At 41.2% G+C, this 27,410-nt stretch overlaps 1 protein-coding gene across 4 annotated transcripts in view; it reads left to right on the top strand.

Annotated features, from left to right (window-relative positions):
* Nucleotides 1-21,437: 21,437 nt before the first annotated feature.
* Nucleotides 21,438-27,410, top strand: part of LOC139755990 (uncharacterized) — an 85,584-nt gene continuing 79,611 nt past the window's right edge. Inside the window, exon 1 of one of the 4 annotated variants that reach the window (XM_071674904.1) lies at nucleotides 21,438-21,823. The gene's annotated coding sequence lies outside the window, so the exon portion shown is untranslated. Of the gene's footprint in view, nucleotides 21,824-22,089; nucleotides 22,248-27,410 lie in introns of those variants that run through there. The other 3 variants (XM_071674903.1, XR_011714234.1, XM_071674905.1) reach the window with 3 other exon arrangements.

The raw sequence follows: 27,410 nt of genomic DNA, 5'->3' as shown, positions 1-27,410 counted from the left end.
GGCGAGACAAATGAAAGAAGACCTCAATATGATTTTAGCATCTGGCAAAAAATAAGCTTCAGCATTTTGTGTGAGAAGGAAATGGGAGTCAACATTATCCCTCACCTGCTGTCAGAGTCCCACATTTGGAGAACAGTTAAGGAGACAAACTGTCTTCTGACAAATATTAGAACAGCTTTTGATGAAATAGTAAGATTTTTATATCATACATAAGGCCAACACGAGGATAAATTTGGATATCACACCTAAAAGAAGCACAAAGAGCTGAAAGTCCACATACAAGGCAACAAAAATGGTACCGAAATTGAGATGATGAGCTACAGGGAAAGGCTAGAGGCTTCAGATTTGCCCACCTTGGATGAAAGAAGAGTGAGGGATGACGATGACAATTTATAAATTCTTATGGTAGCAATGAAGTTGAATAGTGATCAGTTCCTCGAGAGAGGGGTAGAGAAACCACAGAACATATGAAATTTAAGTAAGAAACGTTAAAACACGTGTAAAGAGATACTTTTATGTAGTATAAGTGGCGAATTAATGGAAGATGACTGAGGACTTGGCTAAGGCAGGCAATATACATATATCTAAGGTTATGTGATGGTAGAAAATGTTCTAGAGATGGGGCCCCACGAGTGCAAAACTCCCTCCCTGTCGCAGTACAAAGAAACAAATAGTTAATTACGCAGTCACAACCTGCAGCGTGGAAACCTGTCATGTAAAAAAAAAAAAAACACGTTCTTCTTGGTCATTCCAGGAGAGTGGGTTGTGGAATCCATTTCGAGTCTGCAAAGGAAAGTTTTGACGGTAAGTGGACTTACAGAACTTACTGCCTTTGTTGTTTCTCTTGCTGCATGACAAAGGTGGACTGCTAAAGCAGTGAAGAATTGCTGACGCTCTGCAGTAAGCAGGGGGTCCTTTGATAGAAGGCTGGATTACTGCTCAGAAACAGCAGTAGTATTGAAGCTGGAAGGAAGCTGTCATAAACTGATACTGCAACAGCACTTAATTGTGGTAGAGCAGCTGCAAGAGCAGGTGTGTTTTTTGGTTGTACAGATGCACTGTGCCTAAGGGACAACGTTGCAGCATAAGGGTGGGGGGGGGGGGGTGAGTTGCATGGCGAGATGTATTTTCAGCTGGAATTTTCGCCTTGTATCTCCACTACCGTAACGGTGTTCGTTTAGTAGGGTGCGCCAATCCAGCAGCTGCTGAGGAGATAACATGCTCTAGTGGAATATGAGTGGCGACTCTGGCAACATTTTCAGCGTTGTGGTACACTGCCTCCCACGACAATGTGGCAATACTCTCAACCGGGGAAGTTGCAAGTGTAATGATTCATTTGATCTATTCAAATTAGGCAGAGCTGCACTGTAGACTTCTTAGACAGCAGCATTAGAATCTCCAGATCTGTACTCGTGAAAAAAAAATGCACCGTAGGAGATAACTAGAATTCTGATGAGTTAGTGTATGGCACGACAACAGAGGTAATGCCCAGCAGATGCTTATTAACTGAGTGGTTAAGGTGACCATTCATTGTGGCTGAGATTGTTGTTCCCATAGAAATTATGATCTGAGTGCTGGTGTTACATGTACAGGTATTTCTGTTGCCTTGGATATTCCTAAGTATAAGGACAAACATAGGGTGACATGACTGCAATATTCACCCCTCCCGTGTAGCATGGCCTGAAAACAGACATAAAGCTTCATGATATAGTACGACTGTACTTAACATATCTGCTGGTATAAGCAACTCTCCCGTACAACACAGCTTCTCTACCTGTTATCCAGATTGAACAAGGAGAAATTAAACAGTGCAGGGCACTGTGGAAAGTTGAGGCTAAGCATAACACAAGAGTACCATGAGCGATTGCAGTGGATTCACAAACTGGGGGAAACTGCTATAGAGTGCATGGTAGGTAAGCCAAGTGAGGATATGCAGGGCTGTCCATCAATGGTTAGCAAGAGTGTAGCGGCTCGTTGATGATAACCATCGTCTCCCATTGGGTGATGAAGCAGCAGCTGGGGCTGTGAACACATTACCAGGGACGGTGCAGGCTGCCAAAACAACACTCGCGTCCATGGGAAGTTGGTGAAGCAGCATTTGTGTGCAGGTTATTGGGAAATTAAATATTGGATCTCGGGAGTTAACTTTTAAACTGAACACCGTTTCTGTGGAGTTAGCCAGGTGGAAATCATGCTATATCTTAATTTGTAATGTGTAGTTTGGTTGAGCTGTGGGTAGCCCTTCGATTAGGCTAGGCTTTGCACAACCTCGTTGTAAAGTTTGGACACTGGTGACTCGATATATTGGACCATTGTACTTTTGAGGTTTGGCTAGATGGCGTGTGCTTTAGCTCTATGCCTTAAAGTAACCGCCAGCCCTCTAATTCCTAGTGGATGATGATTTAATATCCTCCTAGTTCAAATAGGATATTAACGTATTAACGTCTACGACCGCACCTCTCAAACTGTCCTTAAGACCACTTCCTCCACATGCCCTATTGCCTGGCACGCTGGCTTTAGCTAGCTAACCAGAGAGGTAGCCACAGAACCAACTTCTGAAATCGGCCAGTCTTGGCTCGGAGAAAAGCAATTGGAAATTGGCATTTAGCTTACTCCTCCATGAGCTCGTACTGTGGGCTTCCAACAACGCTTCCTTCATCCTATCGCTGGACTTTGTAGTTCTGTCGAGTCGGTTGAGGATCTCAGCTGCCTTTCTTTCAGTTAAGAGCAGCATTCTTAATTTCTGTGAGAGCCCGAAGGCCTCAGCTGAATCCTCAAACTTATCAATGAATAGCTCAGTTGTGTCTCCCTCTTCATATGGAGGTAGTTAAAGAACTTGAGTACAGTAGTGGTCGACTACTTGGTAGGCTGAGTTGCAGCCAGATCTAAAGCAAATCTGTTGGCTTCCTTATCTTCCTTCTCTTTAAGGAAGAACATCCTCTAATTGTGCAGCCATTCTTCGCGTTCACACTCCCACTTGTGAGGTTCACGATCACGCTGCTTCTCTTCCTCCGCGATTTAAGGAGGAAGTTCTCGGGTCTCATTGGGGTGACAGGTCAACAGTTACCCCTAAGTTAAGACTGTTGGGCCAAAATTGTTCATTTGGTATGCATAAACTTGGGTAAATCTAGTTCCATAACTACTCCATATTCCATGGTTCCCTGATGTCTGCACTAGCGAGGCCATGCTAATATATAACAATGAATACTGAAGTAAGAAATACAGTGCGTGTAGTGTGTGGATGTATATTAACCTAGAAATACAGTAGTGGGAAATAAAATGCGTGTGGGTGCGTGTATATTAACATGGAAATACAGTAGTTTGGAATACAATGCGAGTGGTGTGTGGATGTGATTTTGTATTAACCCGGAAATACAGTAGTGGGAAATACAATGCGTATGGTGTATGGGTGTGTTTGTATTAACCTGGAAATACAGTAGTGGGAAATACATGTGGTGTGTGGGTGTGTTTGTATTTACCTGGAAATACACTAGTGGGAAATACAGTGCGTGTGGTGTGTGGGTGTGTTTGTATTAACAAGGAAATACAGTAGTGGGAAATACAATTCGTGTGGTGTGTGGGTGTGAGTTTGTGTTAACCTGGAAATACAGTAGTGGGAAATACAATGTGTGTGGTGTGTTTGTGTGAGTTTGTATTAACCTGGAAATACAGTAGTGGGAAATACAATGCGTGTGGTGTGTGGGTGTGATTTTGTATTAACCTAGAAAACAGAAGTGGGAAATACAATGCGTGTGGTGTGTGAGTGTGAGTATGTATTAACCTGGAAATACAGTAGTGGGAAATACATGTGGTGTGTGGGTGTGTTTGTATTTACCTGGAAATACACTAGTGGGAAATACAGTGCGTGTGGTGTGTGGGTGTGTTTGTATTAACCAGGAAATACAGTAGTGGGAAATACAATTCGTGTTGTGTGTGGGTGTGAGTTTGTATTAACCCGGAAAACAGTTGTGGGAAATACAATGCGTGTGGTGTGTGAGTGCGAGTGTGTATTAACCCAGAAATGCTATGGTGCCAGCAGGTCCCTTCTTGAAGTGCTTTTACGTACCTGATTAAGATACGTAGATTAGTTGCTTGGATCCCTATTCAGACTGCCAATAGTTTGACCTTGGGTACTTGGACGATTAATTGATTGGTAGAATTGTATCACATGTCTGCTTATTTGATTCCGCTTGCCCAGCGAGAGGAGTGAGGTGTCACATTACTTAATTGCCAGCTGAAGAAGCCAAGCTAGATAATGGCCCACTCCTGTGGCCAGCTGTTGTGTGCGAAACTTTACATGGGACCGGTAGGGTAGCACAGGGTACTGGTAGGGTGCCAGGGAGTACTGGTAGGTTAGCACAGGTTACCGATAGGGTAGTACAGGGTAGTGGTAGGTTAGCCCAGGGTACTGGTAGGGTGCTAGAGATTACTGGTAGATTAACACATGGTACCGGTAGGGTAGCACAGGGTACTGGTAGGTTAGTACAGGATATCGGTAGGGGAGCAAGGGTACTGGTTGGTTAGCACAGGGTAGCATAGGGTACTGGTAGGTTAGCACACGGTACTGGCAGAACACGCTGACAAAAGATGTGACGGGAGAAACCCACACATGGACATTTGAGTGGAAAGTAGATATCAGTTCCTCCAACACACACACACACACACAACTACCCTATCATCGGCCCATCAGAAACTACGTTATCTTTGGAAGTAGGTAGAATATGAATGAACAAAAAGCCGCTACCGGAAAGTAATCCAAGACTAAGCCCCCAAATACATGTGTTTTGTTTATCTGTATTAACTGTATTAACGCGTACCGGGACAAAAGTTATCAGCTGATGATAACTATAGGACAAAACTGTGAATGCAAAAATAACATGAGTCTATCACAGACTTATTATAAAGTCTTGCAATTTTCTTGGACCCTCTTCTATAGAAAATAGAAGTGTTGTGATTGTTTTGACACTTAAGATCAAAATTCCTAATTTTCTCATTTGATAGCTCAATTCTCCCACGAAATTACGTGAAATTTCTAGTTTCCATTTTGGCCATATGTCAATTAACTTGTAATTTCAGTAAACCGCTAAATGTCTTAAAGTATTTCTCTGGATCACATTGGGCTGTCGATAGGAAATGTTTATCAATGATAAAGGTAGATGCAATTTTGAGGAGGTTGGATGTGTTGCATAATAAATGTTTGACAATGAATCTCGGAGCTCTGAGGAGCTCTGAGCTACACGCGGGTCGGCACACATATAAGATGAGGCAAATGTGCCTCACCTCCACTTTCCTCATGACCACTTCACACTTTACATGGCAAATCAAGACGGCTAAGACACGAAACATCCACCATTACCCTGGCAACCTCCCCTCAGTGCTATGAGAATACTACAACGTTCACAGATGGTAGAACTGGACCAAAGACTTTTGACAGAGTTAATGATGTTATTGGTGTGGACAGCACAACCTGCACTCACATTTACTGTTATACCACAATGATCCATCAGTATACAGAGACAGCATATAGTCAGGTATATTGGTTAGCACACTATCTAGTTGTTCACGTGGGATGTGAGAACTGAGCTGACCAGAATGACCTCATGGAATCGATTTGAAGGGGACTGATGTGTCATACTGGTACATAATCTAATGTTACAGGTTAACATAGTGGCTAAGGCCGAGCCAACTGATGAATGATACCGCGTTATTTCATGAAGGGAGTTTGGGTCATTAATGACTTGTAGGTGTTGGGCACAAGTGGAGGTGGAGGTCGGATTTCTGGATCACTTGGCACTTAACATTGAGACCTTTCATAAAGCCAGTGATTATAGGGAGGGTAAGGTGGGCTTTCATATCTATTACCATCGTCAATATAGAACATTCTGATATTAGTCTCACAGTTTTCTTTTGTACAGCATCACGGGGACGAGGTTTTGGGTCAACGGTAGACAGATGGATGGCGTGATAAGCAAGTACAGGTAGTACATGCAGTAGGTAAAGGTTGTCAGCAATGTCAACATTTATACCAGTATTCTTGCCTGCCTGGTAGGGCACGTAGAGGTTGTAGTAGTCGACCAAGGTTTCCAGGCCATATACACAGGTTAGTGAGTCACTGAGGGTATCAGTATTGATACCAAGGTAGGTGTATGAGGAATATGATTTAACCATATCATCGTGAAGCATAAGACAATTAATTTTCATTTCTGACGAACTTATCATGAATTAGGATTCTCTTCATGACATAGCTACTGAGTGGCAAATGCGTGAACCTATCAAGGACTTGATGTCTCTCATGTGAGGAGTTGCTAATAAATATGTCGTCAGTACAGCACAGTTCAGTGTCATTGACGACTTTACAGCAGCAATATATGACAGAACAAGATCAACTATGATCAGAGTTAGGTGTTGGTGGTGAGATATTCAGTGATGAAAGTGTTACTGTGAAGTACAACTGTTGTACTAGGTCTTGTTAACTTGGCATAATGGAATTGTTTCTTTTACCAGAGTAATGGCAGAAAATAGTCCCGAGAAAGATGCGTGGGTCAGTCAGTCCCAGGCGAACACTGAGTGCACGGTGACCCAAAACTACAGTAGGGAATGTTATTAGCAGACTCGGGGAAGTTACGGGCGTGCAAGTTAATGGAGTTAAGGTAATTGTTTTCTTGTCAACCCGCTCGGGTGATCACTGTGGGCTCATTGTCATAATGGCAGGGGTACCAGACAGGACAAAATGTCACCTTTCCCTGAGGAAATGTGTGATTCTGTCGCCATAATTCGGGTACTAACGTTGAATGGGTCAACAAAATAGACACTCAAACTCGTGGAAGTATTTTGTTTATCTTGTGTTATTATTTTCTCACATTCAGTATTCCTCCTTGTCAAGTTAATTAGTTGCTGTTATACTGTATTATGAACTGTTTAAAAGATACAATCAAGGGAATAAATCCTGGATGCAGTAAGGGAAAGAGCCTAGTGACATAACATCAACCTTCTTGTCCCCACAAGGTGTGGTGACCAGTGTGTGTCATGTGTTAAGGTCAAGGAATATCTGGTAACGTTTCCAGTCAGGTGGGGTCGCTGGTACATACACTGATGGACTTAAGATCAGGTAATTATTAACCACAGTAACCTTTACTCATATAATACAGCATAATTGAAGGTTTTTTTTTTTTCCAAATTTAGAACCAAAATAGGCACTGCATAAAGTAACTGGTTAACATACATTTTCAAAAACTTTGACATGTATTCATACATTCATAATTACCCCAGGAATAATTTTTATGAAAAAAATCCTGGTGTTGCTAAGACTTCTTTTAAAGGCTCCCGCAGCCCATGGCTGCGCTACGTTCAGTAGCAGAGAAATTACATGTAGACTCCTTTAGAGTGAAATTCTTTGACGAGTCAGCACTCCCTGTGGTCCTGCCTCTCCTAAGGTGACTTTTCACTGGCGGTTTGACCTTTTGTAGAGGAAGCCAAGTAATGATTATTTGATGTGTGTGTGTGTGTGTGTGTGTGTGTGTGTTAAGCGCCGCCAAGATTAGATTTGGCATGAGTTCTTGAAAATTACAATGCGTTCTTGGGTTTGCCATTACTGGCACAGGTCGGGTGTGTGTTGCCTCCATTACTGGCACAGGTCGGGTGTGTGTTGCCTCCATTACTGGCACAGGTCGGGTGTGTGTTGCCTCCATTACTGGCACAGGTCGGGTGTGTGTTGCCTCCATTACTGGCACAGGTCGGGGATGTGTGCTCAGGGTGCTAATACCAGCACAGGGCGGCGCTGGTGTAAGTGTAGTGCAGTGGGCTCTAAGGTGTATATATATATATATATATATATATATATATATATATATATATATATATATATATATGTGTGTGTGTGTGTGTTTGTGTGTGTGTGTGTGTGTGTGTGTGTGTGTGTGTGTGTGTGTGTGTGTTGTGTACATTATAATGAATGATTCATCTGATATAAATTCAGTCATGCGTGTTTCATGGTTTGATTTAATGACCAGCAGTCATGAGGAAGGTCATTAGGCGTGAACTTGTTCAATTGATGAGACCAACAGGAAGAAATATGTGATATATGATAATTCATTAGAATTAGGATATAAACATATTATTCTACTGAAGGTATTTTGTTATAAGTGTTCTCTCAAGCTTACTCATAACTGCAAACATGAGATCAAGAAAGTTAAAGCTGTCGGACGCAAACACTGTCAAGGTGTGGAGGCTGAACCTCCAAGACCCCAGACGCCTGACGAAGAATAACATTAGCCACTTCCTCACAAGTTGTGGCTACTGTTAGTTTAGGTATATTGATTCTATCCAACTCCCACAAGGTCCAAGCCGACCTCCATCAGTGCACTACTGAGCACAACCGTGACGTCCCGTGTTGAGTAATGCCACTGGAAAAGTTGTGTGCTGTCCCGATGAATGGCCCTACTTGGGCGTGGTGATCATGGGTTTATACTCTTTGAAAATGATTACTTGATTAATGAGGAGAATGATGGAAACCAGACATTTTGTTACGGTGCCCAGTAGAAGCAACTCATGTCGCTTTCAAGCAGTAACTGTTTGAGAGGATCATAGTTGCGACAGTTGGTACACAGTCAACCCAGCTGTTCATCCACCCATTGGAGTTGGTCGATAGAATGGCGTAGGCTAGGTTATATTATATATATATATATATATATATATATATATATATATATATATATATATATATATATATATATATATATATACAGGGTGTCCCCAAAAAAATGTACTCACTTTTTGATACTCTAACTTTTTTTCTTTTTTCAGATCTAATTGACCCTAAAAATGGCAAAGGTCCCAAAATATGTACTCGCTCTTTAAATAACAATAAACAGTGTTTATTAGAAACAAGTTTAATGGTTAAAATGAATCAAATGAAATTGAATGCGTTTACAAATATTCAGTGAGTTATAGGGTGTCAAAAAGTGAATGCATTTTTGGGACACCCTGTATATATATATATATATATATATATATATATATATATATATATATATATATATGTATATATATATATATATATAAATCCCTGGGGATAGAGAAGAAAGAATACCTCCCACTTATTCCCTGCGTGTCGTAGAAGGCGACTAAAAGGGGAGGGAGCGGGGGGCTGGAAATCCTCCCCTCTCGTTTTTGATTTTCCAAAAGAAGGGACAGAGAAGGAGGCCAGGTGAGGATATTCCCTCTAAGGTCCAGTCCTCTGTTCTTAACGCTACCTCGCTAAAACGGGAAATGGCAAATATGTAAGTTTGAACCGAGAGAAATTGGAGAAGGAAAGTGTTTTAGATATCTGGGAGTGGACTTAGCAGCGGATGGAACCATGGAAGCGGAAGCGAGTCACAGGGTGGGGGAGGGGGTTAAGGTTTGTGGGAGCGATGAACGTGTGGAAGGAGAGAACGTTATCTAGGAGAGTAAAGATGGGTATTTTTGAATATAGTTTAAAGGAATAGTGGTTCCAACAATGTTATATGGTTGCGAGGCGTGGGCTGTAGATAGAGTAGTGCAGAGGAGGGTGGATGTGTTAGAAATGAGATGTTTGAAGACAATATGTGGTGTGAGGTGGTTTGACCGAGTAAGTAATGAAAGGGTAAGAGAGATGTGTGTTAATAAAAAGAGTGTGGTTGAGAGAGCAGAGGAGGGTGTTTTGAAATGGTTTGGTCACATGGAGAGAGTGAGTGAGGAAAGATTGACCAAGAGGATATATGTGTCAGAGGTGGAGGGAACGAGAAGTGGGAGACCAAATTGGAGGTGGAAAGATGGAGTGAAAAAGATTTTAAGCGATCGGGGCCTGAACATGCAGGAGGGTGAAAGGCGTGCAAGGAATAGAGTGAATTGGAACGATGTGGTATACCGGGGTGGACATGCTGTCAATGGATTGAACCAGGGCATGTGAAGCGTCTGGGGTAAACCATGGAAAGTTTTGTGGAGCCTGGATGTAGAAAGGGAACTGTGTTTTCGGTGCATTATACATGACAGCTAGAGACTGAGTGTGAACGAATGTGGCCTTTGTTATCTTTTCTTGGCGCTACCTCGAGCGCATGCGGGGGGAGGGGGTTGTCACTTCATGTGTGGCGGGGTGGAGACGGAAATGAGTGAAGGCAGCAAGTATGAATTATGTACATGTGTGTGTATGTATGTCTGTGTATGTATGTATATGTATACGTTGAAATGTATAGGTATGTACATGTGCGTGTGTGGACGTGTATGTATATACTTGTGTACACACGTATGTGGGAGGGTTGGGCCATTCTTTCGTCTGTTTCCTTGCGCTACCTCGCTAACGCGGGAGACAGCGACAAAGTATATAATATATATATATATATATATATATATATATATATATATATATATATATATATATATATATATAATTATAATGAAATGATACTTGATCGCCGTTCCCCACGTCAGCGAGGCAGCGCCAGGAAGCAAACGAAGAAAGACCCATCCACTCATATACACATATACACACAAGCTCATACACGTACGTATACACATATACACATAACATACACATACACAGCCATATACATATATCCACATGTACATATTCATACTCACTTACCTTCATCCATTCTTTGTGATGTTTGGTCTGCTACTGAACACAAGTGGGGTATACTAGCTAACATATTTGTAAATTGTTACAGTACATATCATTTGCCCCAGAACATGCATGATTCATGATACGGTATCAGCAAGATCAAGATCAAGATCTCCGGTGGACGAGAGAGCAAATGATATTGGCCGACAGATATTTCAAACATAATGATGGTGGTACAGGTTGTATCGCGCCACAGTGGGACCAGTACTCGTGCTAGGTATAGTTTAGCGAGCGGTAACTGTGCACGCCAGTGTCGGTACACTTTGTATTATCGTCATGGTACCAGAGACTGATAGGTTTACGTCAAATGACAGTTATTGCTTTGGGCAAGGCCATAATGAAGCAACTGCCATGTTAAGTATGATTTTAGGAGCAGTTTTATATGTGAAAATGTGCCGGAAGTAGATTCATATCACAGCATTTCTCGCGCAACAAGCTTTACTCAAAATGCATCCCAGTCTGTACATCAGAAATGCTTGTATCATGCCAATTGCCACTATCTATCTATATTTACCTATCATATTAGTTTGCTCATAAAGCATAGATGCATGACTGTAATAATATCTTTAACATTATTTGTCACTCCCTTCAGCGATAACCACAACACTGCATTGAGATTCACACGTGAACACATGGGTCGGCACGGACCGCCGTGGTGTGGCGTTACCACGCACACAAATTACATTATCTTGCTTGGGTTCAGTTGGTGTTACGATGATGGGACTGGAAAGAGAGAGACGTGCTTTATTTTCACCTCCTCTGCCGTAACTTGATGATAGATAATAGAAAATTATGTTTTGCATTTCTTCCGCATTGACGGGAGTTCTTGTTTGGCAGTAGTAAGTCTATCTGTTGTGGTGCTCCCTGAGCGGGTTTATATCAGTTAAATACCACAATTACGGCCTGCCAACGAAATCAATCTATGATATTTTTCCCAAAATGGTCAGAGGAATATAAGCATTTTTATCATTTGGTATTATTCTTTGTATGATACCGGGAGGGATTTTACACTCATGTTATCTGCTTTCTTGACCTTCAATGCATATATATACCCAGTGTCTAATCCTGTATATATCTGCATTCACTCACACACAGCGTAGCTGTAGCCATATTTGTCGTCCAACCTCCAGGATACGAGGAGCAGCTGGGTAGATTGTGGACCCGCCACCACGACCAGGGTTCAAACGTGGGTGTGTAATCCCAGGCAGCCTGTGTACTATCGAATTACCTTGTATATCGCAGCTGTGGTTGTACTCAGATGTTTATGAAAAATTTCATACACCCACACACACACACACACACACACACACACATACAAAAGCAGTTGTCTGTTAAGCTCAGTTGCATCATTGCAAGGCTAGTGGCCACTAAATCTTAGCATGATAAAAGACTTAGACACCCAAACATGAATCTCCTTTGGAAACTTATCCCGTTGAATGTAATGTGAAGACCGAATTAAAGATATGGGAAAAAATGGTCTACGTGATAATGCACTACGAACAGCATCATCAGCAGTAAACATTTGCAAGGACAATTGAAGCATCTTTGCCAACGTGACATTTCTCCTAATCCTTCTGGCAACAGATGTATCAACTAGTCTGGCAGAGAGGATGCTGAACACATGTGCAGCCAACAGGTGTGCTGTGTCACAGGAAAAGCTATATGCTCTGTTTATCCAAACACACCAGTCATCTGCCCTCCACAGAGAGTCGTCGACAGAAACGCCATAGCTGTCCATAAAGGTAGTGCCATTTGTACCATACAGTTGAATTTTACTTTGCATCATTCCAACTGATATTCTTGGAGTATGATATTCGCGTGTCAAATACATTATCGAAGTAATAAAGCTATGAACATTTTATTGATGTACTTTATGACGATTTTATGTAGTTTAGCAATGTTCTGAGTATATATATATATATATATATATATATATATATATATATATATATATATATATATGTATGTATGTATGTATGTATTATCCATGAGGATTGGGGAGAATGAATGCTTCCCACGTTTTCTCTACATGTCGTACAAGGCGACTATTAGGGGAGGGAGCGGGAGGCTAGAAATCCTTCCCTCTCATTTATTTTTTTTCTTTTTTCCAAATGGGAACCAGAGAAAGGAGCCAAGTGAGGATATTCCCTCAAAGGCTCAGTCCTCTGTTCTTAACGCTACCTCGCTAACGCGGGAAATGGCAAATAGTATAACATATATTTTCATTTATTTATTTTGCTTTGTCGCTGTCTCCCGCGTTTGCGAGCTAGCGCAAGGAAGCAGACGAAAGAAATGGCCCAACCCACCCCCATACACATGTATATACATACACGTCCACACACGCAAATATACATACCCATACATCTCAATGTACACATATATTTATACACACAGACACATACATATATACACATGCACACAATTCACACTGTCTGCCTTTATTCATTCCATCGCCACCTCGCCACACATGGAATAACATCCCCCTCCCCCCTCATGTGTGCGAGGTAGCGCTAGGAAAAGACCGCAAAGGCCCCATTCGTTCACACTCAGTCTCTAGCTGTCATACAATAATGCCCGAAACCACAGCTCCTTTCCACATCCAGGCCCCACAGAACTTTCCATGGTTTACCCCAGACGCTTCACATGCCCTGATTCAATCCATTGACAGCACGTCGACCCCGGTATATCACATCGATCCAATTCATTCTATTCCTTGCCCGCCTTTCACCCTCCTGCATGTTCAGGCCCCGATCACTCAAAATCTTTTTCACTCCATCTTCCCACCTCCAATTTGGTCTCCCACTTCTCCTCGTTCCATCCACCTCCGACACATATATCCTCTTGGTCAATCTTTCCTCACTCATTCTCTCCATGTGCCCAAACCATTTCAAAACACCCTCTTCTGCTCTCTCAACCACGCTCTTTTTATTTCCACACATCTCTCTTACCCTTTTATTACTTACTCGATCAAACCACCTCACACCACATATTGTCCTCAAACATCTCATTTCCAGCACATCCACCCTCCTGCGCACAACTCTATCCATAGCCCACGCCTCGCAACCATACAACATTGTTGGAACCACTATTCCTTCAAACATAGCCATTTTTGCTTTAGGAGATAATGTTCTCGACTTCCACACATTCCTCACCGCCCCCAAGATTTTCGCCCCCTTCCCCACCCTATGGTTCACTTCCGCTTCCATGGTTCCATCCGCTGCCAGATCCACTCCCAGATATCTAAAACACTTCACTTCCTCCAGTTTTTCTCCATTCAAACTTACCTCCCAATTGACTTGACCCTCAACCCTACTGTACCTAACAACCTTGCTCTTATTCACATTTACTCTCAGCTTTCTTCTTTCACACACTTTACCAAACTCTGTCACTAGCTTCTGCAGTTTCTCACATGAATCAGCCACCAGCGCTGTATCATCAGCGAACAACATCTAACTCACTTCCCGAGCTCCCTCATCCACAACAGACTGCATACTTGCTCCTCTTTCCAAAACTCTTGCATTCACCTCCCTAACAACCCCATCCATAAATAAATTAAAAAACCATGGAGACATCACACACCCCTGCCGCAAACCTACATTCACTGAGAACCAATCATTTTCCTTTCTTCCTACACGTACATCCTCGATAAAAACTTTTCACTGCTTCTAACAACTTGCCTCCCACACCATACATTCTTAATACCTTCCACAGTGCATCTCTATCAACTCTATCATATGCCTTCTCCAGATTTCTCACATACATTCTTCAAAGCAAACACCTGATCCACACATCCTCTACCACTTCTGAAACCACACTGCTCTTCCCCAATCTGATGCTCTGTACATGCCTTCACCCTCTCAATCAATACCCTTCCATATAATTTCCCAGGAATACTCAACAAACTTATACCTCTGTAATTTGAGCACTCACTTTTATCCCCTTTGCCTTTGTACAATGGCACTATGAAAGCATTCCGCCAATCCTCAGGCACCTCACCATGAATCATACATAAATTAAATAACCTTACCAACCAGTAAACAATACAGTCACCTCCTTTTTTTTTTTTTAAATAAATTCCACTGCAATACCATCCAAACCCGCTGCTTTGCCGGCTTTCATCTTCCGCAAAGCTTTTACTATCTCTTCTCTGTTTACCAAATCATTTTCCCTAACCCTCTCACTTTGCACACTACCTCGACCAAAACACCCTATATCTGCCACTCTATCATCAAACACATTCAACAAACCTTTAAAATACTCACTCCATCTCCTTCTCACATCACCACTACTTTATCACCTTCCCACTAGCCCCCTTCACTGAAGTTCCCATTTGTTCCCTTGTCTTACGCACTTTACTTACCTCCTTCCAAAACATCCTTTTATTCTCCCTAAAATTTAATGATACTCTCTCACCCCAACTCTCATTTGCCCTCTTTTTCACCTCTTGCTCCTTTCTCTTGACCTCCTGCCTCTTTTTTTATACATCTCCCAGTCATATATATATATATATATATATATATATATATATATATATATATATATATATATATATATATATATATATACATATATATATATATATATATATATATATATATATATATATATATATATATATATATATATGTGTGTGTGTGTGTGTGTGTGTGTGTGTGTGTGTGTGTGTGTGTGTGTGTGTGTGTGAACTGCAATGCACCTGATAGACAGATAATTCTGTTTATTTCGATAAAATTAGATGATTGAGGATGCAAGAGCCATACGACACGTGTGCAGTTAGCAATAACTAATAAAAGATAATTTGAGTCATTTGCTATAAAAAAAAAATACTGTAGAAATATGTTAATAATGAACCGGAGAGAAATGTAAAAGATTTACATTTACATGCAGCAGTTTCTTAATACGACAAAGTTGCTGACCACTACAGTCAGAGTCCTGTCATTATATATGGCATACACGACCTTTTTACACGTGCCAGCAGGAGGTAGGAGGTCTCTGTGACCACCGTCACTGAGTAGTCCCCTTCGCAGACCTCAAGGTCAGTTCCTCCCTCCTTGTGACAAGTGTCTGTAAGCAGGACTGTGTGAGGGGCTTCTTGATGACCAGATTTCATACCCACAGCAGATCTTCATGGCTCTCTTCTGCACCTTCCCGATCCATCGAGGCTGGTGAGCGGGGAGCCTAGCTTGAAGAGTGAGTGGGCCAGGAATACTGCAGGGCAGGTGGTGTGTCATCACGTTATGTACGTCTTGACCAGTTGATGGGACAGGGTATTGTACTGCCCCAGCACGTGTGGCGTGGAGAGAAGTGGGGGATGCTCGTGATGTTGGGTTACGTGTGTGTTTAGCCCAGGTCAGGTGAGAGTCTAGAGTAACTCCTAACACTTTAGTGACTCCTTACAGTTTACAGCTGTTTACCACTGGAATGCTGGTGTTCCCAGTGGATACACTTGGTACAACTGGTGGTTTTTGTCATATACATTACGTGGCACTTGACGTTGATGTCGCTTGCTGACGTCCATGTACACAGCAGCTGAGTTGTTCCTGCAAGGTGTTTTCCTCAGAAAGGTGTTCGAGTGATCATGTTTCATGGATGGAGGTCATCTACGTACTTCAGGCGTCGTGCCGCTCCACTGATCGTTGCCAAGAACACGATAGGAACATAGAGAGTTCCTTGACGGGGCCACAGGAAGTGTAGTTTGAACTGCTCATACGTCCTGAGGGGGACTCAGGGGTACGTACTCTGTGGGGACGGTCGCTGGAAAGAGCCAACAAACCATCTAGCTAAGGAGGACCTTAAAACTAGCTCTAACAGGCGACTTGTAGTTGGTATGATCACGTAGGTCGAAGCCTTTGCTTAAATCATACATAAGGAATAAAGAAAGAAAAAAAACCACTTTCCCTTGTTTGTCGAGATCAGACAATATTTCCTGAGCGAGGCCAAAAGAAGATTATGAGGGGTGGGAGGGGGGAGTTAGCGTTTATGGAGTAGCTGAGTGTGTCAGTTTGATGTAGGAGTTCAGGGTATTAGGGATGGATGATTTAATGCGAAAGCGAATGCGACTTAAGATGATTTAAAAAGAGGGACTTAAATATACGTGGGTGAAGAGGAAAGATAGCAAGAGGTCATTATTGGATGATTGAATGTGAATGTGTTTGACAGGGGGAGCTGGTGGTATGTCAGTCCATTGACTGATGGAAGCGAGGCTGAAGGTTTGTAGAGGTTTTCGGAAAAGAGGAAATTATATGATTGAGAAGAGGGTGATGAAAGTAAGTGAGCTTGGAAAATAGACTTGTGTGAAGAAATACCAGAAGAGTTTAAGTGGAGAAAATGGCGAAAGGTGAAAGGAAACGCAACTAAAGGAGTGGGTGAGGAATAGAAGATATTTAGGGAAGCAGTGTTGGCATGTGTGAGGGAAGTGGTGGCATGCGTAAGGTGGGAGGTGGGCAGTGGTGTTACTATAGTATATATGATGAATTTGATTTCATGTATATAGTTTGTTTCAGTTTCCCCAAAAAACTACGTTTCATTGTAGTAACGCCCTTTACATCATCATTGTTTAACTAAGTTTGTTTTGAGTAATAAAGTCTAAAAGGTAGGCTAGGCCAGATTTTCTCATTCCACCGTCATGACAGCACCATCCACAACAGGTTATGGGCCCAGCAAGCGCCTAGTATTTGACGATGATGAGGAAAAGTACGAGTTGTGGGAAGTGACGTTTAATGGCCATTTAAGATTTCAAAAGCTACTTGATATGATTACCTTCACTGGAACTCCCGACGCGGACAAAATTGCCGACATGTTTGCCGAGCTTGTGCAATTGTTAGACGAGCATAGCCTATCCTTCATCATCAGAGATGCTAAGGGCGACGGTAAGAAAGCATTGACAGTTCTGCGTGACCATTGTTTAGGCAGAAGTAAGCCTAGGAATCATTGCTTTATACACTTGAGTTGACCTCACTGAAGATGACCAGCGAAGAAAACGCTATTGATTATGTGATTCGGGCAGAGGTAACGGCAACTTGACAACTTCACTGAAGACAGCAGGTGAAACTATCAGTGACAGCCTACTCATGGAATGGCATTGAAAGGCCAACCCCCAGATTTATAACTTTTTCTGTTGTAGTGGCTCAAAAGAAACACCAATAACTGTTAGTGAATTTAAGAATGCACTAAGAAATTTTGAACAGCGACGATGCACAGCTTAGGATTATGTCATGAATGCCATGTCAAGATTCAAGTATTAGGCCTACATGCTTTTCGTGTGGCAAAGTTGGTCATTAAAAAGTTTGTGTACAAAGATAAGCCAGAGCCTACTTACCAGTGGCAGCAATCCTGTGTTGTGACTATCACGTCTCGTACTCATCACACAAAATTTTGCTAAAGAAAAAAAATAATTCATTCATTTCTGTAAGTGATAACAGTGGTGATAACAGTGACAATCTTCATTCATTTTCATTCACAGTTAGACCTAGCACTGATCCTATGAATATGTACATTGTTTGTTGGTAGACTTTGAAGCAAAAGCTCATATCGTAAGTGACAGATCCTAGTTTGTGAAATTTGGTAAAGATTTTGATTCCTCAAGCCACTTATAGAATTAGATGATGGTAGTAGGACAAGTGGTGTTCTGTTAGGCAGAGGTAATGCAAGTGTCTTATTACATGATGAAAATGGTAGTCTTCAGAGAGTCATGTTAGAAAATGTTTTGTGTGTACCTTCCCATAAGAATGATATATTTTCTGTACAGACACGAAAGGAAAAAGGTGCTTCAGTGAGTTTTACTCCAAAGTTAGCAGAATCAAGGGCTGCATATGGTACAGTCTTCAGTATTGAGAAGCATGGCATGTTGTATTTACTTAATAATGTAAATCATCTTTAAAAAGAAGTACGCACTGTAGAATAGTGGCCAAGACTTTTAGGACACTGTAATGTGAAGGATGTACTCAAACAACGAGTTATGATTTACAATTTACAAAATCAGATAGCACATTGAAAATGATTGGTTTTTGTAATTCATACTGGAGTGCATCAGAAGATAGAGTTAGTAGTACACGTTATAGTTAACAGGTAAAACGTATTGGACCATTGATTTCATGGGAAAGTAGAAAGCAGAAAATTGTAGCATTATCTTCATGTGAAGCAGAGTATATGACCTTGACTTGTGCTATGCAAGAGGCTAATTTCTTGAGACTTGTTTGTAGATATGCAAGGGTGTGACAAAGAGTTTTTCTTTGTATGTTGATAATCAGGGAGCAATAGCATTAGCCAAAAATCATGTTCATCAAAGATCAAGACACAGATATTAAATTTCATTTTGTTAGATCAGAAGTACAAATTGCAGTGTGTACCCTCAGAGAATATGTTGGAGATATTTACAAAACCTGTATCCAAAGTAAAATTGGATAAATTTTGTTATAAGAGGTTTGATTTTATGTGTATGTAGTACGTTTGTCATAGTTTCCCCATAAAATTGTATAACGTTTTCTTTATTTTAGTAATGTCCAAGAAGAAGGCCGAATATTTCTATTCCACCGCCATGACAGCACCATCCACAACAGAGAGGGTGATGAAAGTAAGTGCGCTTGGAAAACAGAAGTGTGAGAAGAACTGCCAGAAGCGTTTAAGTGGAGAATTGCAAAAGGTGAAAAATAAGTAAAGGGGTGGGTGAGGAATAGACATTTAGGGGAGCAGTGCTGTCATATGCGAGAGAAGTGGTGGCACATGGGAGGCAGGCAGTGGAGAAAGGTTGGTGAATGGTGGGATGACGTGAAGTTGTTAGTAAAGACAAAAGAGAAGGGTATAGGCGGTATTTACGGGGAAGGAGTGTATATGATTGGGAGATGGATAAGAGAAAGCGGCAGAATGTCAGGAAAGTGCAGGAGTTGGAAAAGAATACAGAAAAAACGAAGTTGAGCGAGTATCAGTAAACTTCAGGAAAAATCAAATGTTTTGAAGGTTAATAATGCGAGAAAATCAAACAATGGGAACATCGGTGAAGGGAGCAAACGGGGGTGTTAACAGGTAGTGAAGAGATGGAGTATTATGAAGGACTGTCGAATAAGTTTTTGAGAGGCAGATGTATGGTGTTTTGGTCGGGGTGATGTGCAAAGTGAGAGAGTCATGGAGAGTAGTTTGGTGTTGAAGAGGTGGTGGAAGCCTTGCGGAAGATGTGTCATGGCGGGAGGAGTGGATGGTGCAGCTGAATACTGCAGCTGAATCTCAGAAGAAAGGGGTGACTGTTGTGTTAATCGGTTAGGTAGTGTTTTCAGTGGATGTATGGATAATGCTGAAGTTCTTAACATTCAGTAAGATGTACTTATAGTATCACTCTATGAAGGCAGGGGGGACAAAGGTGAATGTTCGAACTAGAGGTGTAAGTCTGCTGTGTCGAACCCCAGTCACGTATTCAGTAAATAATGATTACACACACACACACACACACACACACACACACACACACACATTATATATATATATATATATATATATATATATATATATATATATATATATATTATCCCTGGGGATAGAGGAGAAAGAATACTTCCCACGTATTCCCTGCGTGTCGTAGAAGGCGACTAAAAGGGGAGGGAGCGGGGGCTGGAAATTCTCCCCTCTCGTTTTTTTTTTTTTTCCAAAAGAAAGAATAGAGAAGGGGGCCAGATGAGGATATTCCCTCAAAGGTCCAGTCCTCTGTTCTTAACGCTACCTCGCTAACGCGGGAAATGGCGAATAGTATGAAAGAATATATATATATATATATATATATATATATATATATATATATATATATATATATATATATATATATATATATAAGATCAGTGAAACTGAACAAGTGTAGAACGAACAAAACTAAATAATGTAATATATTTTGTAATTGATGAAGTTTATATGCTTGATGAGGGGAATGGTCATTATTAGGGCACAGTCTTCCATCTTATCATATGAGGAACAGAAACTTGGCTCTGCCTTTCCCTTATCTTATATACAATTAACTATTTAAACTTTTTAACCCCTATAATTTTAACGACCCTCTCGACCCCTAAACATTTATCGACCCCATTACACAGTTCCATCGATCGCTAGAGGTCTTTATCGACCACTTTGGGAGACCACTGTATATATATATATATATATATATATATATATATATATATATATATATATATATATATATATATATATTGTCGGTGATCTGGAGATGGGACAAACCAGTAAGATTTTAAAGCTTTCCAGTTAAATAAACGAGGGAAGACTGTTTAACGATTCACAAGTGATCTACATAAACTGAATACTTTGAATGGCATAGCAAGTCTGTCAATGTGTGTGTGCCCTCGCCAGGTACGCATTCTATCGATCTTTAGGGGTGGATGAACAGCTGGGTTGACAGGACCAACTGCCACAAGCAGGGTACACTACCGATGCACACGAGCCTGGTCGGCCCGTGAATGCGTCACCCTAACGCTATACATTTGTTCCTAAGCGATACACCACCGAGGTAAAATATAACTTTTATACACATATTGATTGATTACTTTTAAATAGGTATTCATGTGGTAACTGTTTTAATAGGTCTCATTCCGCCATGCCCACTCCTGCCTTAAGTCTGGTTATCCGGCAGCCTTGACTGTCTCCCTCTCATGCGGGAAAAAAATAAATGTGCACATTAAGAGTGTCTGTGGATGTAGAAGTATTTTTGTTACCTGAGGAAAGTGTTAAAGATATATCAGGTGGTGAACAGAATTTAACCTTGACGGCTTTGATGACCTTGGTAGTTCATTGGCCTAGGGCCTAAATAGCCAGTGGATATCATAACATGAAACACGTGGTTATTATAACATGAAACACACGTGGTTACCATAGCATGAAACACGTGTGGTGTGGTAGTGTGAAGTGGTACATGCCGGAATTAAGTTACCTGCATAACCAAAGGCCGAGTGGAGCCATCACCATTCTCGGACCAAAAATTCGTAAAAAAAAAAAAAACTTTAAAGTGATCAATGACATTTATATCGTCATTAACATCGTATGCTATCTGAAATAACGAGAAATTTGTGGCGTGTCTACACCTTTATTATGAACTGGTCTGTTGTGGTTGGGGAGCAGTGAGTGTGGTTCATTCCGGCATGTACCAAGCTGGCCCGGGGACACCCCAGCTATGTTACGCCACCTGTCAGAGGATGGGTATGCATATTTATGTATTATATTTTAGATTCTCATTTGTGAATGTTAACCTAGAATGATGCAATGATTTAAGAAATATTAACAATCCTGAAAGTTGAGGCTTCGTCTGGTAATATGTCTTTAACCCCTTTACCAGCACAAAATGATATGGTAATTTTGTAATATCATGAGAAAGAATTTAAAAACCGTCACGAGAGAATTTTTCTCGTCTTTTTATTTTGTTTTTTTTGATGATAGATCAGAAAGGACATTATTATATGGATTTTAGTAGAGAAGTGGGGAGCATCGTGGGTGTAAGTAGGAGCGATCCGTTCTTGTTTATTATTGTTTTTATGAATACCAACTCCATGTATTGCTCTTAAGACGTGGACGTTACCTTCCACCACAAGTCTGGGATCATGACCCGCCTCGTGAAGACATAAAGGTATGGCTGAAAATAGTATCTGTTAAGGAAAGTTATGTCGAGGATGTTAAGAGGGCGTGTGTAGGTGAGGATTCTCCTTTCCTCACCTTCACACTTGTACTGGTGAGGTTTACTTGCGTCAAGTGGGTTTTCTCATTAGCTTGGTCTCCCTAACAGTATTGCTTGTTCCTTCATCACCCTCAACAGTGAAGTTAGCAAGGGTCAGGTGGTCTTGCCCCCTCCGTCGTACCTGCATGAGAGACGTTGGCGAGTGTCAGGTGGTGGTGTTCCCTCTCATCAGTCTCCCCAACAGTGATGTTAGCGATGGTCAGGTAACACTCCCTCGTCTCCCCATGAATGAGGTTATTGAGGATTAAGGGGTGGTACTTCATCCCTCGCCTAGCCAGTAGTGATGATGGCGTGGGTCAGGTGGTCTTGCTCTCCCCGTGGTGTCCCCAGCAGTATTGTTAACGAGGGTCAGGCGGTGGTACTCCCTCCCTTGTGTCCCCAATATTGATATTATCCTGGGTCAGTGGTGATGCTCCCTATCTCCCTAATAGTGATGGTCAAGTGGTGGTGTTCCCTTCCTTTTTCTACCTAAGAGTGATGCTAGTCGTGGTTCCCCCAAGGGTCAAGGTGGTGGTGCTCCCTCCATCGTCTCCCCAGCATTGATGTTTCAGATGGTCAGGTGGTATTGCTTGCTCCCTTGTTGCCCCAACAGTGATGTCGTGTTGCTTCCTCACTCATCTCCCCAGCAGTGATGTTAATGAGAGGGTTGGGTGGTGGTGCTTCCTCCCTCCTCTCCCATACAGTGATGTTAGCAGGGTCCAGGTGGAGGTGCTCCCTCCTTCGTCTCCTCAACGGGGATGGTAGCAACGCTCAGGTGGTGGTGGTCACTCTCGTATCACCTCAACCTCAACATAATTGATGATCATGTTTGTGTTGGTGTAGAGTACAGCATGATATTTGTCTTGGCTGTTGCAGGTTCCTTCAGTCAGACAGTGGCATCTTATTACTGCTCTGATACTATCTGAAAATATCAAAAGTGTTCAAAAGTATATATGTAAAGTTTTAGTTTATGAGCATGGTGTCAACATTCTGATAATTTTTTAGATTTTTGGGATAATTATGGCTAGGCTTTTAACAACTGGGAATAGAATTCCAGGGTAATGTACCAGTTTAGGGACACCACAGAAATATTCATGGTGAAGTTCCAGTTAAAGGTACCACAGGAGCAAGATATGGTTTAGGAAGAAATGCGTATCAATGAACTTCATAATTAGGTAATGAGACTTAAACCGGGGAATGGAATTTGAAGTGTTACCTCATGTCTGTTGGTATTTTATTAGATTTTGACGGTTGGGAGGGCCATGATGATTTGGAGAAGTGTGGGATAATAGCAAAATATATCTAGAAGTCAACAGAACATAGAAAAACCTTACCTAATTTTCTCAAGCCATCTAAATTTTCTAGATACATCGATATCTAAAAGGAATGCAGGTTTTCACGAGCATTCGTTAGCTGGGTTTTGCTTGATGCATGTGTTTATTGTTTACTTCCTCCAACTGCACACAACTAGGAATATGATGGCAAGTTCTTAATCATGTATCAGCTATGACAGTATTAAGGAAAATCATCAACTCCAAGTGGAATTAAGTGAGGATTTCTTTGATTCTTTCGATTTATACTAGCATTCCACAGACGTGAACCTCTCATTTTAACTGTTCATCACATATTACATCTTTTCTATCACTTTTATTTTTTTAGAGGAATAATGGTATAAATCATGCCTCTGCTCCTATTGTTTAAATTACATATACTAAGTGTAAATCGTCTGCTGAAATGTTTTATCCATATCCGTCAGTTATTTCTGTGGTGCCAGTTGTCTGGAACTTTACCTAAATGATGCATGGATTTGGAAGAAATATGTAGTAATGGACTCATTACATGTATCAAACTGATTTAGACTCATGTTGCATTATGAACAACTTTAGTTTTTATGAAATATAATGGATGGTAGTCTCAGAAAAAGAAATGAATAGCACGATTGATATATCCTTTCATTAATAGAAGTGATGACGTTGCACAAATATCCATCTTGCATATGACTCCCCCACACCTGAAGATGATAGTGAAAGTGAGAGAAACATGGTATAATCTTCAGTTTTGAATAAATAAAGGTAAAAATAAAGCTGCAGCTGCAGACTCTTATGCTTTGCTTGAAAGAGATCTCTTTAGAGGTATTGTGTCTCTTTGTTCAATGAAGTATGATAAAGGTTAGTTTATGTTCTAAGAGTTTACTTTTGCTCTTTGTGACTATTAGTGTTGGATTTTGTGTAATTTTATTCTGCAGTTTTTGTGTAGTGTTTAGAGAATACAATAACGGTTGCAGAGCATGATTTTGAGCATAATATTGTATTGAATGATATTGAATATGGCAGTATTAAGGCAGTTTATGTATACTAGGGAATATTTTTGATAACCCTCATTGTGCTAATGTTCTCATACATGTCGATCATAGAAGTGTGCTAATTGACTTAACTGAAACATGTACTTTTCCACAAGTTTGATTCTGCATTAATTTACCCAAGCGAAGTTATGCTTGCTAGAAATGGGCCAAAGTACATACAGATTATGTGCAGAATTAAAGCAGTTTTTTATATTACTGCCTGATCACCATAGGCTGAGAAGTCAGTTGTGCCACTGACATCAAGGGAAGTAACTGGCAACAAACTGTGTTCTTAATTATGAGGCAAATGAACCAGGAAAAGGTATTGAAAATATTGAATAGGTAAATTATTTTATTTTTTTATTATGCTTTGTCATTGTCTCTTGCATTAGCGAGGTAGTGCAAGGAAGCAGACGAAAGAATGGCACAACCCACCCACATACGCATGTACATACATACATGCCCACACACACACACATATACATACCTATACATTTCAACTTATACATACATATACTTACACAGACATATACATATGTACACATGTACATGTTCATACTTGCTGCCTTCATCCATTTCCGTCGCCACCCCGCTACACATAAAATGGCACCCCCCTTCCCCTGCGCGCACTCAAGGTAGCGCTGGGAAAAGACAACAAAGGCCACATTTGTTCACAGTCAGTCTCTAGCTGTCATGTGTAATGCACCGAAACCACAGCTCCCTTTCCACATCTAGGCCCCTCAAAACTTTCCCTGGTTTTTCCCAGATGCTTCACATGACTTACTTCAATCCCTTGACAGCGCGTTGACCCCAGTATACCACATTGTTCCAGTTCACTCTATTCCTGGCATGCCTTTCACCCTCCTGTATGTTCAGGCCCCAATTGCTCAAAATCTTTTTCACTCCATCCCTCCACCTCCAATTTGGTCTCCCACTTCTTGTTTCCTCCACCTCTTACACATATATCCTCTTTGTCAGTCTTTCCTCCCTCATTCTCTCCATGTGACCAAACCATTTCCAGACACCCTCTTCTGCTCTCTCAACCACACTCTTTTCATTACCACACATCTCTCTTACCCTTTCATTACTTACTCGATCAAACCACCTCACACCACATATTGTGACACCTCAAACATCTCATTTCCAACACATGCACCCTCCTTTGCACAACCCTATCTGTAGCCCATGCCTTGCAACCATATAACATTGTTCGAACCACTATTCCTTCAAACATACCCATTTTTGCTTTCCAAGATAACGTTCTCGCCTTCCACACATTCTTCAATACTCCCAGATCCTTTGCCCCCTCCCCTACCCTGTGACTCACTTCCGCTTCCATGGTTCCACCTGCTGCTAAATCCACTCCCAGGTATCTAAAACACTTCACTTTCTCCAGTTTTTCTGCATTCAAACTTATGTCCCAAGTGACTTGTCCCTCAACCTTACTGAACCTAATAACCCTGCTCTTATTCACATTAACTCTCAGCTTTCTTCTTTCACACAGTTTACCACACTCAGTCACCAGCTTCTACAGTTTCTCACCTGAATCAGCCACCATCGCTGTATCATCAGTGAACAACAACTTACTCACTTCCCAAGCCCTCTCATCCACAACAGACTGCATACTTGCCCCTCTTCAAAACTCATGCATTCACCTCCCTGACAACCCCATCCATAAACAAATTAAACAACCATGGAGACATCATGTACCCCTGCCGCAAACCAACATTCACTTGGAACCAGTCACTTTCCGTTCTTCCTACTCTACACATACCTTACATCCTCAATAAAAACTTTTCACTGCTTCTTGCAACTTAGCTCCCACACCATATACTCATAATACCTTTCATAGAGCAATTCTATCAGCTCTATCATTTGCCTTCTCCAGATCCATAAATGCTACATACAAATCCATTTGATTTTTTAAGTATTTCTCGTACATTCTTCAAAGCAAATGCCTGAGCCACACATCCTCTACCACTTCTGAAACCACACTGCTCTTCCCCAATCTGATGCTCTGTACATACCTTCACCCTCTCAATCAATACCCTCCCATATAATTTCCCAGGAGTACTCAACAAACTTATACCTCTGTAATTTGAACACTCACCTTTATCCCCTTTGCCTTTGTGCAGTGACACTATGCATGCATTCCACCAATGCTCAGGCACTTCACCATGAACCATACATACATTGAATATCCTCCCCAACCAGTCAACAACACACTCATCCCCTTTTTTAATAACTTCCACTGCAATACCATCCTAACATGCTGCCTAACTGGCTTTCATCTTCCGCAAAGCTTTCACTACCTTTTCTCTTTTTAGGTAGATATTTAGGTAAATATTTTATTTATTAATTTGTTTTGCTTTGTTGCTGTCTCACATTTTAGCGAGGTAGCGCAAGGAAACAGATGAAAGAATGGCCCGACCCACCCACATACACATATATATACATACACCTCCACACGCAAATATACATACCTATACATCTCAACGTATACATATATATATATATATATATATACACACACAGACATATACATATATACGCATGTACATAGTTCATACTGTCTTCCTTTATTCATTCCCATCCCCACCCCGCCACACATAAAATGACAACCCCATCCCCCCTCATGTGTACAAAGTTGTGCTAGGAAAAGACAACAAAGTCCACATTCTTTCACACTCAAGTCTCTAGCTGTCGTGTATAATGCACCGAAACCACAGCTCCCT

The sequence above is a fragment of the Panulirus ornatus genome, chromosome 20, assembly GCF_036320965.1.
Source record: "Panulirus ornatus isolate Po-2019 chromosome 20, ASM3632096v1, whole genome shotgun sequence".
In the NCBI taxonomy this organism is placed as follows: domain Eukaryota; kingdom Metazoa; phylum Arthropoda; class Malacostraca; order Decapoda; family Palinuridae; genus Panulirus; species Panulirus ornatus.
Note: the sequence above shows the minus strand (reverse complement) of the source record. Positions and strands in the feature narration are given on the sequence as shown.